We start from the raw sequence: 13,210 nt of genomic DNA on the forward strand, positions 1-13,210 counted from the left end.
TTTTTGCATTTTCAAATTTCTAGCGTCAGGCACATTGCAAGAGCATCAAATGAGAGCAAAGTGCTGCTGCTACAGTGCCCTACCGTGTTTTACTGCTGCTGAACCACACTAAGCATTCTTCCCTAAGCTCTCATTTTTTACTTCTGTAAAGCAAACTTTTTCGGAGGTTTTTATCTTGCCAGCCCTTGCCAGAGAAAACAATACCAATCACAAAAAATCACAACTCCCCCCACCCAAACCAAACAAAGGACAACAACTAAGTACAACAGCAAAGAGTACCAGCAGCAGCAGAAGCTCTGCAACAAGTACTTGATGATTGGTAACCATACACTTGCAGAGATTGTTTTTCTTTCCAAGCAAGAAACCCTGTTGTGCTCCCAGAGCAGGTGAACCTGTCCTGAAAGGAAAACCACTTTGCTCCAGCTCAATTTGCTCTTGTAGTGCTTGATGCCTGACTGTTTTTAGCAGGGAAATGTTTCAGACCGTGACTCTCTCCAGTTCCTGCAGCATCCTGGAGCAGTGGGGGGCCAGAGAGTGATCCTTTCAAGAGAGGTTCTTTCCCTGAAAACTCCAAAATCCATTTCACAAAATAAGACTAAAAGCCAAATGAATGAAAAAAGAGAAGTTGAGGAAACTGTAATGACAGAGGATGAAAAAAGGAACGTGGACACAAAGAACTGGAGCCTCACGTCCCTTGCGAATATACTGTCTTTGAGTCCTGATCAACAAAACCGAAGAGATCAAGTTCTATCAAATTCCATACTTAATATATGCTTAAAATGCTGATTCTTTCAACCTGTATCACGCATTAAAGCAACAGAGGCCTTAAAATGATAAGTAGGCTGCCTCATAATTATTTAAACTGTTATCCTCAGCTACTGAAATAATGTCATCCACCTTTAAAAGCCCAGATGTCACCCATTTTGGGGAGAATTAAAAAAAAAAAAAAAAAGAAATTGCATATTGAAGTTACTGTCTTGGCATGGAAGGATGCGTGTGTGTGGATTTGGGGCACAAAGATATACTACGTCAGCTCAACACAGAGGTTGACAGGATAGATTTTTTCATGTCAGACAGTGGCAAACTAAGAAGGCACACCAATGGTTCCAGTAGAGCTGTTCTTTCTACAGTAACAAGAAATATATATTATTTTTTTCAAATAATACCCAAATGCAAAGGCATAACCTGCACTAGCTCTAATACTGGATAAATAAATTGGAACAAACCCAATCCTATTTTCATGAGCTTAGAGTCTTAGGGACTCCAGAACCTCAAAATGGGAATGCAGCTGATTTTTATTTATTTTTTATTTTTTACCTCAGAGGGTAAACTTCTATAATGTTTTGATCTACATGTGTTCCTCACATCACAACTGCTGCTGGTTTGAATGCCAACCATTTTTAACTTATGACAGCATACTTTTCCATTTTATTAAGGCTGTGGAGGCAAATTATATAATGAGGAATGTCATAGCTAGAAGTTGCAACTATATGCCCTTAAATTCACTCTGTTATTGGAGTACAATATTTAGGACTCTATTGTATATGACTCAGGCACTGATGTCAGAGCCTGGCACATTTAAGCTTTTGTTAGTGTGGGTCCCAACTAATATCACTGAAATTTATTTTTTCTCTCTGAACTAGAAATCCATTTAAGGCACACAACAATTATCAGTGAGTATTGCTAAGATTAAACTTCCTTATTATCTAATGGTACCTATAACAACAAAAGAAAATAAAATGGTTATTATCTTAAGGACCTAAACAATTCAAAAAACAAATTAAGCTTAGAGTGAAATAAGAACTGGGTTAGAAATCCTCTTCTGAACAGTTAGTCTGCGAATGTAATTACTGAAGAAACTACAGCTAATCAGCTGTGAATTGTATCCATTAATTAGTATTTGCCCTGGAGAAATGAGAAAAATCAGTAACAATGTTAACACTGCAATGCACTGATGAGTACTGAAACACAGGGCCCTCAGCATTTAGTCAAGCAGGTGGCTCCAATGGTCCAAGTAATTTAAAAAGCTCTCACCTGAAGTGCGGAGCTGGAATTACAAAGCACCCCTTGCATATCTTTGTATCTATATAAGGCTATAATTAATGGCTTTTAATTTAGAAACACTTTGTGATCAGCTGGGAACAGTTATAAATCATTCTAAATAGAACAAAGGGTTCTTGTCTATTTTAGTAAAATAATTTGGGAAAGATGTTTTCTGTGAAATGACTCTTGTTACAATCAACACTTTTCTCCATTTATTTTCTGAAGGATCACTTGCCCAGACCCCTCATAAACATGACGGAGCATTCCGACACTTGACAGCGGACATCCAAATTAAAGGCTAGATCCCCCAATTACTGGGTCTGCCCAGGTACAGTCCTGTGGGGTTCCATCTCTTGTGTTTCCTTGGGACAGAACAAGATTAAGATGCAGTACGTAGTCCAGCTATCTTTTAATTTCATGCTGGTTTTGTGATGTTTTGCAAATGAGTTAGTTAAATGAGTTATGAGCAAGGTTTTGCATAAACTTTTGTATCTAAAGATCCTAGAGCATCCCAGGTCTGTAACTACAAAAGCAGACTTTTTTTTTCCGTCTTCCTCTGGCAACATATACCATCAACCCATTTATACAAAAGTAGCTTTGGCCTTTCAAGTAATATCTGCAACATCAACAAAAATGAGGCGCTAAGAAACTACTCGTTTCCTTTGTTTCTAGGAATTCAACAGACTCTATCTTAAGTTTCAATAAACATACTAAACCTGAGTACCATAACTTTCTGCTGCAGCAAATCAATGCGAACCATACACACATGCTGATTGCACAAAATAGACTGCAAACAAATGAATACTCTTCTGAACTTGTTCTGATATACAGCTTTTGCTGTTCATGAAAATTGTTGCACTAAAAGTATGACAGTTCAGTCCTATACTCTTTGAAAGGCCCTTGAACTGTCTCTGCTGAAATCTGTAAGCACTAACAAGAAGGCTGTTATGAGAGACCAAGTGTTTGCTTACTAACACCTTGTATAAAGAATGTCAAGAAAGCTGATTGATTCTAAAATCACTTGTTGAAGCTCTTCTGTTAGCTTTGACTACCCAAACCAAAGTCCAACATCTAGACCTCTTTTGTAGGAAGGGTCTGTATTTGTAATGCCAAAAGAGAATTCATGCCCTCTATTCTATCACATGCCCAAATGAAGACCAAAACAACTTCTGGCCAAGCTTTAAAAAGCACATCACTGCCCCACTTCAGCAAACTGCACATTTTCTTTGACCAAACATAGGCCAGACATTATGACTCCTGTTTGTGAATCAAGGAATTAAGCATGTTTAATCAAAGTAGAATGCTACTTGGGTTTCCAAGCTACCCTCTGTAGCTACCAGAGCATAAAAATTGTTTGGTTATGAAAGCTCTGAGACTAATGAATTCACATGAATCAAGGAACCAATGTTTTAAGAAAGAAACCTGATGGTGGGCTTCATTAAAAAAAAGCCTTGGCAGCTGGAGATACAGATCAGGAACTCAGACTCTGTGGACATTTAATGACTGCCAAAAAATATCTTCAGACAAATCCCAAAAGGTTAAATAGGAGCTACTATCTGAGTTCTTGTCCTTTTGCAACTTTGATGAGTCAAAAGCCACAGCAAGAAATAGGCAACAGAAGTTTACATCACAAAGCCACAATAAACAGAAGTATAAAGACTAAAGCTAATAACTAATTCTGAAGATGTTATGGACACACAGAATAACATTATGAACCTATAAAAGTTAATGGGAATTTTGCCACTAATTTTAATGGAGGGATTATTTTACTTGCAATATTTAATCAGTATTGTTTATTTAAGCTTTGTACATTTCTGCCTTTAAGTCAACCCAATTGTGATGCTACTCTAATTTGAAAAACATTAGAGCCCCGCTACTCATTACCAAAACAAGGCAAATAGAGAAATACCTATGGAACTTAAAACATACAGGAGCCCAGAGCATCTCAATGGAACAAACAAGAATTTTTATAGAACTGCTATTTTATGCTTCACAGTAAAATTAGATTCATTGGGCAACTACAAAACATTTTCTAAATAACTCCTTTCATAATAATGCTAGTTATTTTAATAATGCAATCAAAAAGAAACCATTGGATGGGTTATTGTTCCAGCACAGAATAAGAGCAAAACCATAGAATGTGAATAAATGTTCCAAATGAACAAAAGAAAAAAAAACAACCAAAATATTTACAGAACACGCAAATGAAACACATTTTGTCTTCTCAGAACATACCAGGAGATTTATAAAATATTGAGATTAAATTCCTTACTCAATATTGAGATTGTAATTCCTTACTCAAAGATTACAAATCATAAATCTGAGAATAAGTAAAAGATTCATTATAAATGATTACAGATTTCCCCTCCTCCCCCTGTAGTTTTTGGGTTTGTTATTTTGTTTTGTTTTTTAAATAAAGCCTTATCCCAACCCTTACTTCAAAACAGAACTTGGACCTGGCTACCATGACTCTAAGAATCCTTACATAATTATTAGTTAATGTTTAGTCAAAACAAATATTTTAAAGTTTCTCAGGATAGTATCTTCAGACAAAAATTCTCAGTGGCTTGATGTTCAACTCCTGCTTGAAGAACTAGTGCTAAATTAGTTATGTCACAGCACTACATATTCACTTGGATATGTATTTTAGATAGTTGCACACCTGAATTCTATCATTTTTAATGTCAATTTATTGCTTAAGGAAAACAGGAGACTCAACTGATCACATTTCCAGCAGTTCTGCAATAATATTAAGAGACATATTTTTTGTTTTTTAAATACAGCCATTAATACAAATCATTCTTTTATGGTGTGAACATATATATTTTATATAGAATAATATCTACTTGCACAAATATATATTATGGCAAGAATCTCAGTTCTATCTTCAGATTTGGCAAATTAATTCCTCAGAGGTTACACTATCCTTATGAGTGAAAAGAAAGATAACGATCCCAAAAGATGTAATTACAGACCAAAACTAAATTACTTTGCAGGTCTAAGTACTGTATCTTAATAATTTCACCAGAGAACATCCTCACTGCATTTGGGCAGATTTGATTTTGCTGCCTGACCAATAATTACAGCTCTGGCAAATACAATGCCTGATAAGGACATCAATTAAGAATGAGCATTGTGTTATTTAAAAAAAAAAAAAAAAAATCATCATGTTCACAGCCCGTCTGATTGAATGAAATGCCAAATTAAATTAATGGAGATTGCTAAGTCTAGCTGACTGGTGGGGAACCATGCAGAAAGTGGGACAGCATAGACAATAAACTGTCTGTAATTAAAAGATGAGAAGCTGGACTAATGCTACTTCAGCCTGATTACTCCAAACAAAACAATATACACTAAAATTATTCTGGCAACAGAAGTAGATGGAGTGGGAGGAAGCTTTTTTTTTTTTTTTTTTTTGGGGGGGGGGGGGGGGGGAAGGGGTTAAATCATCAGCTATCAGCATCTACAAACAAGTGTTTCATCAGATGCATTACATTAAATACTGGTTTTTGTCCTCAGGAAACACAATTTATTTTCTTAGTGAAAGTAAAAATAACATTTCTATTCTGGATAGATTTCCAGCTAATCTCTGTAGAGGCTTTACTTTTAACTGTGATGCGTTCATAGCAGGAGCAGAGTGTTCTTTTCTGGAAGAGCAAGTCCTTCACGACAGTTTCAATACTTCAGAAACAGTAGGTGGCATTCATATTATTTTATAAAATACAAGTACTCTATTTTATTTTTGCTACTAGTAACTATAAGGCTGGTTCACAGATGTAACATCACTAAATCTACTAGGGATTTATACTCATAAATGAATGAAGCATCTCTTAAAACATGAAATTTAAAACCTTGTAAATAGATGAGAACTAATTTTACCTCAGAAGGGATACAAAATGGTATACTCAATTTTGATGCTACATAGCTATGCTTAGAAATATCTGAACTTCTCTGGCACAACTCTAATGTTTTTGAACACCACTTTCTGCCAATTACAAAATGTATTATTTACCACAGCCAACAAGTAGCTACTGGAGTTGTAGGCATTGGAGGTTGTGCTGATTCACTGAGTTGAAAAGAGATGGCCAGTTTGACCAGATGCAGGCAAAAGGCCTTGCATTTGGGTCAGCGTTTGACCAAATGCCTAAGTAGATGAGGTACCACAACTACATTAAAGAACAAGTCACTAGGTGTGTGTGCATAGGGTATTTATATATGCACAGACACAATACATAAAAGCTACACTTTCAGATGAATATCATGATGTAGTGGGCCACTTGTTAATATGCCACATTCATACTTGAGCCTTTGCATTCATATTCTTACAGCAAAATTATGATCAGTGATTACTGTAAAATAGCACAATAAAAATCAGCTTACTACATTCTGCTTATTTCCAGACTTTTTCAGAAGATTTCCAGAAGTACCTTCTGGAAGTAGGCTCAATTCCTGCTACGTTCTGCTATAAATTTTCTAGGAAAGATCCTAGTGCATGTGTGAAAAACTACCTGGGAAGTGCTAGGTTTAGTGACTTCACCCACCAGAACTTACTACACTACAGATATTTCTATTATTTTCCAACTCCTAAAGATTCCCTAAAACACCACATCAGATTCCTAACCTTTAATCAACTGCTTAATACTTACGAGGAAACGCAGGTCCCACTGAAAACAAAAGGAGTTCCTACAGTGTTTCTAGAAGCTTCGTTTGCTTACGAACACATTGCTGATGAGCAACCAACAACAAACAGGAACACAAAATATTAGAATGAATATTTTTAGTACCCAGTTTTGAAATCACATCTCCAATGTTGAATTTTGGGCAAATGAATAATCTCATTAGTGGTTCGTTAATTACTGAATCTCTACATAAGTGTTTGTACCATCATATATTTGACAGTCTTTTGATATTTAATTCTTAAAAACCTTTAATTCAGGCAACCATTCAAATTTGATTTGAGTCTTAAACACCTGCCACACTAATTTTCATATATGTGTGTTTTTACACATAAACATATGAATGTATGTATACACACACTTGTACTGTTTGCTTACCACCAGAAAAAAAAAATATATATATATAAAAAAAAATCAGTGGGATGAAATACTTGAGCAAGATCCTAAAGAAAACAGACATTTATATTTTATTCATATATCCTCAAATCTCCATCACACACACTGTTTGCAAATATTACAGATTTAAAAGTTTTAGGAAAGCAATTAGAATGAAAATATTTGAAATTACTTTAAAAGCTTTCAGCCAACAAATAAAAACTTCAACAATAACAATAAAAAGCACTGACTTAATCTCTCTAATTCCAGCCAAACTCTTTAATATGAATTCCTTCAGTGAATTCCATGGCCAAAAGCAGTAACTGAATGATATTTTGCCAAGTGTGATACTGTGCAATCTTAGGAACAGTAATGAAAGGAATATTTAATGGTCTCATGTTAGACATTTTCAGATCTCTTAAGAAGGATACAGTCTATAAAAGTTTTTATATGCAAGAAATAACTTTGTATGAATATACACGATATTATTATTCTGTTGACTGACAGTCAGGGTAATTCAATTTATTCCAGACTCTTAATGCTACTTATTCCATATTTAAATGCATAAATATTAAAAGGTGGTCTAAAGTGCAGTACTGGCCCTAATATTCATACAAGATTAAGGTGTTATAAAATTAGTTTGAATCTTGACATTTCTCTCCAAGACAAACATACCAAATGCTTTGCTGTCACATGTTCAGAGCTCCAATTTACCATGTTAGCAAGTTGTAGACAAGGATGTATTTTCCATTCCACCCACCTTGGTTCAAAGAAAGTAAAACTGAGAATTATACGTGGATTCTGGGTATCTCTCTGTATCCACCTACATATATTCAGACTATTTTTCCTCTGTAGAAGGCTAATAAAAATATCAAGTTTAGACCAACCCACTAATTTCCACGAAAAAAAAAAGAGCTCCACAAGATCTACAGATGTTACTTCAAAGAGTTCTGATGTGCAATCACTATCACCGTACCCTGTTGTTGCCTGAAGGTTAAAAATACAAGAGTCCGAATGTTAAGATAACTACAACCATTAACAAAGGCAAGGAGAGGCAAATGTAATTTTAAGTATTTGCTAAAAACTATATTACTTTTTTTTCTTTGCTTTTTAACCTAGAGTTGTTTGTGGTGGTAAGCTATGAAATTATTTTCATGATCGCATACATGTTGCTGAATTAAACCAGATCAGATGCAAATACCATGGAAGGAATATATTGCTAAAATGCAAAAAGAACTTACTTATAGAGATATGTCTCTTGCTTCTACATATATATGTGTATTTTTTGTTTAATTTTTACTACTTTGTAGCAATTTCGATTTCAAATGAAAAAGGTCTCATCAAACATGCAGTTTCAGAGCATCTATTCAATGTATGTATTTTATGAGTTACAATTATCTAAACAGCTCACATTATACATAAGATCTCATTTCTGATAACATCAGAGGCTAGAAGGAAGATGAATTACATTTTTTTCCACAACTGCTCTAAAGAACCACAGCAAGATTAAAGCATAATTGCTCCCTTTCCACGGCCCTGTGAGACAGTTGAAATGTCTCTATATTCCATGACATTTACCAAACGGGAGGAGATCAACAGCCTCTCAGAATGGCCTCAAACGTGGACAAAATAGCTTGCCAGGAAGACCCAAATGAAATCTGTGAACCAAATTTTGGGACTTTCCCGCCAGACTACCTTCCCACATGCCCCAAGACTGCAATAGCAGCACTGGTGCTGGCTCCTGGTTCATGGATAGAGGCCCATACCTTGTGTCCTTCTAAGGGACAGGAGCCCGCTGGCACACTGGGGACTGAAGGGAGAGCAGCCACATCCTCCTCCTGTCCCAAAACACAACATTAAGGGTCCTTCTTTAACTCCCCCCAGCAGGGATATGAAACCATGCTACACCACTGAGTCCCTTTCTCTACCCAACAGCTTGAGTTTAACTGCTGTAAGGAATACTTTTATAGGGGGAGAGGGGATGGAGAATTCACAAATACAAAACTGGTTTTGCCATATGAACATTTCTGTTTCACCTTCTTCTTTCAGGCATTGAGTTCATACAGCCAATGTGTTAATCATGTCTACCCCCATATTTATTTCATATAAGCTGTCTAAGCATTGAATCTAAGCATTTCTTAACATAATGACAACATTTTATTCTTAGAATCCTAAGAAATAGTTTTATATCACTATATTCAAGATTACTGTAACATTTTCTCACACGAAATTTAAAGTGATGTGATTATACTGCAATTGGGCTATAAGTAGCTTTTCTTTGAATCTTATATCAAATTTCACTCACTCCAGCAAAAATCATAAATTCCATTCTAGACTGTGATTCAGCTCTACTACATTAGCAAATTATATCAGGTTTTAAATATAAAATTGATAGAGAAAGGGTGAAGCAGATGCAGACATTTTATAATAATCATAATGGAGGATTATTCAAGACACTTTCAGGATAAAGTCAGTACATGCATGAATTCATAAGTATCTCAACTTGCAGCCATGTTGATACCCCTGGTTCAAGCATTTTTTTCTGAGACTAAACACTTTCCACTTTAGAAAATATAACTAAAATCAAACAGCACACACACACACACAAAAAGCATTTTAAAAAGTATTAATTCTACTCATTATATGCAAGGCTGTACAAAGCAATACCATCTATTGCAAAGACAGCCTGAAAAATGCAACATTGCTCTCACTCTCTGAATGAGAACTGGAGAAAAGCCACCCAGAAATACACCAGTGGTTCCAACCAATTGTTCCAGTGGTTGTTACCCTCAGCCACGATGGGGTTGGTGGCAGCAAGGGAATTTTACACTTGGTTTCTTTGTCCCTTCATAAGCTTCCTAAGGGAGATTTCTCACTTGATTATTTATTACTGATTTCCAAAGCATTCTTTACATGACAAATGTTTTCTAAGCTCTGAAAAAGTGATGATCCCTGTTTTGTAGGCCTCATAAATTAAGAATCATCTCACAAGCAGATACAGGAAAAAGAAGAAGAAACAACAGCAAAAAAAAGTATATATAATAAAATAATAATAAGTACATAAAGCCTGTTCCGTTTACCAGGCAGACCTGGGAAACACCAGGTTGTCATCTCTCGTGAAGCTCTGCTCAGTGATAACTCGGCTGCTTGCAATACCCAGGCCAAGCTGTGTTAAAACTAGGGGGAGTGTCACCCCTCTATGCTGCAGTATGTAATAACAGTGCCGCTCTATGTGGAACAAACAGGAAAGCACAGATGAGGCCCAGGGATTTCCTATGATAATCTCATAAGAGAAAGCATGAAGTGGCTGTACAAGAAACTGAATGCCAGTCAAAAGATTCAGGAATTTTGCTGAGGTAAAGAGGTTTTCCAGTTTTGCAAAAATTATGTGTCGATATAGTATCGATATAGGTGCATGTTTGAAACAGGAATATAACATCACTTGCTCCTGTTTCTTCATCTTATATCAACCTTAAACCTGGTAGATCTCTCCACTGCTTTTAGTTGGGGCTGGATTACAAATCCCACAGCAGGGAGGCCTCTGGAGAGTCTTCAGCAACAACTAACTTTATTTAAACATGCAAGATTGAATTGGATGCAATGCTCTGCAATAACAGTAGAGGAGAATTAAATTTAAGAGTGGAATAATCCCTCATGCTAGCTTGTATTCTTAATTTATGCCACTGAGACTAATCAGGCTTAATTTATCTATCTTTAGCTTCCCACTGTTCCATTCCATCCTAAAGGCAATGTTTTGGGCAGCACAAACTTATTTTGTAGGTGAGTAACCTACTTTAATTGCATTTTCATCCACTACTAAAAGTCTAGCATTTTCTTCACTTAATTGGGTCACTATTTCTTCTTATAAGTGGGCACAGAAATTACTTCTGATATTGATTGCAGCCCCTGAGGTTCTGCTGAGAGATGAGGACACACTGCGAACTCCATTTATGACTTGTGAAAAGATTCCAGTTTCCCTCAAAGCCTCCACTTCCGGTAATAATAAACAAACAACCAAACCAACGAAACGAACATGAAAATTCCTAACATTGAAATATTAACAGTATATATTATACAGGTCAATGCCAGTTAGGAAAATTCAGGTGATTCTGTTTATAATCTTATCTAAAATGCATCCTGACTGATGGCCTCACCCGCACAGGCTGGGAGTGTGCTGCACCACACAAAAGCTAGGCCTTGCGAGTTTTCAGGTGATACTCAGCTCCAGTGTTTCAGAATGCTAACCACTAATTAGCATTAAAGAGCATATTAAGTAGCACACCAGGCATCTGAGTAATGTATTTTGGCCTCATAATTCTCAGATGCCAGAGAAAAAACATTGGTTGCTATATAAGACCAAAAATGGTAATAAAAGCTCTCTTGAACAGTCAAGTGCTTCTCTTAATGTCTTGATATAAGTAAATCTGAACTTCGATACATGTACATTTTTGAGTTTCTTTTCTTGAAGTATAAGAGACACCAGATCACAGTGGCATTTCCTCTGCAGAGTTGTTCCACAGCTCACAACTCATGCTCTGAAAATATTCTCCTAGTTTAGCGGACTGAGACATTTCAGTGTCTTATGCTATTCACACTAAAGATGTGAAAAAAGTTGAATATTTCTTAGTTGAATTTAAAATCATCAGATTTAATTTTAGTATGAATTCAAACTGTATCTACAAAATTAGCTGAAATCTTGCCATGAGATTTATATGAACCTGCCTTGCCTGAATGTTGAAGTTATGACAAATATTCCTAGGAATACCTGTTAAATACATGTCAGGTCAAATAACTGGAGGTCAAATGGGAGAACTCCCAAGCTTATACTCACGTAGCACTCCTCGCTGTTCCTCATTACCTGATGGTGATCTGAACTCTACAGAAACATTTGTGTCTCCAAGACAGTATCTTCTTCACATTCTGATGAGAACAGAAAAATACCTTGGGCCATAACAGCATGCTTCTGGCAGACAGTAGTCTGCTACAACTAGCTAAAAAAGACCAGGAGTTCTCTCACATTTCTCTTCCATTTTGATCCCACTTTCAATTGCCCAGACATCAGAAAATTTTGTAAAGGAAAAGGAGACTTGCTCTGAGTGCACTCCTGGAAAAGTCCTACATATAACTTTTTTCTTTTTTTTTTTTCCCCATGGCAAAAACTGTCTCATTACCTTATTATATTTTGCCTCATATAATAACTTTAACCCCCACCCCTTTTTTTTTTTTTTTTTGACAGTCAGATTATGTTTCCCTGATATCAAACTCTTACCTTGCATAAGAGTTGAGAACTACTATTCCAACGTCCAGTTCTGGTGAGCAAGTGAAATAATGCTAAACAATGCAAGGGAGCATGAAACATAAACACTGCTTAATGAGTTCACAGTAAGAACAAATCACAGTAAATCCACAAAGGTTGGTTGCTTCCTTGTCTGCAAAATGGGAGATTTTGCACTACCCAGTTTTTGTTGTTATTTGTTTGTTTGGTTTTGACCTGACTTGAAAGACACTGTACAGCATCAGTATGAATGCAAAGGAAAAGGCAGAAGCAGAGGAATAGAATATGATGCTCTGGTAGTTCTCTCACCACTACAAGAAGAAAACACCAACCAAGCAACACCTATCTGGTCACAGTAAAAAACGAGTATTATTATAAATAATTATTTTCTTTTATTTTGTACAAGCATCTACAATCATTTCTGGTAATATCATTGTCCAGTGATCTTAAAACTTAAAACACCACCACCACACACACACGCACACAAAATGTCTTATAAAATAATTAAAAAAAAAAACCAACATCCTCAAGCTAATTGCTTTGCCTGATCTGTCCTGGAATCATCAGTACAGTTCCCCAGTAAGACATTTCCTTTGCTGATCAAAACAAGATTTCTCAGTGGTTCTTCCAGAATTTGTTAAGAATAACATAAAATATATACATATTTTTAATGGGAGAACTGAGTTGTGAAATATTATATATATATATATATATATATATATATACATATATACACATATAGCCTGCTTTTGAGAGGAATGTTACAGCACTGCTATAAGATGCTGTACAAGTGCTGAAAGCAGACAAAGGTTGGAAGAGAGGCACACAAAGGTACAGTGAG

The 13,210-nt window shown here is 35.9% G+C and overlaps 1 protein-coding gene across 2 annotated transcripts in view; it reads right to left on the reverse strand.

Annotated features, from left to right (window-relative positions):
• TOX3 (TOX high mobility group box family member 3) overlaps positions 1 to 13,210 on the reverse strand; it is a 77,809-nt gene that overhangs the window by 27,228 nt on the left and 37,371 nt on the right. The window lies entirely within an intron of this gene.

Source organism: Aythya fuligula, chromosome 12 (genome assembly GCF_009819795.1).
Source record: "Aythya fuligula isolate bAytFul2 chromosome 12, bAytFul2.pri, whole genome shotgun sequence".
Lineage (NCBI taxonomy): Eukaryota > Metazoa > Chordata > Aves > Anseriformes > Anatidae > Aythya > Aythya fuligula.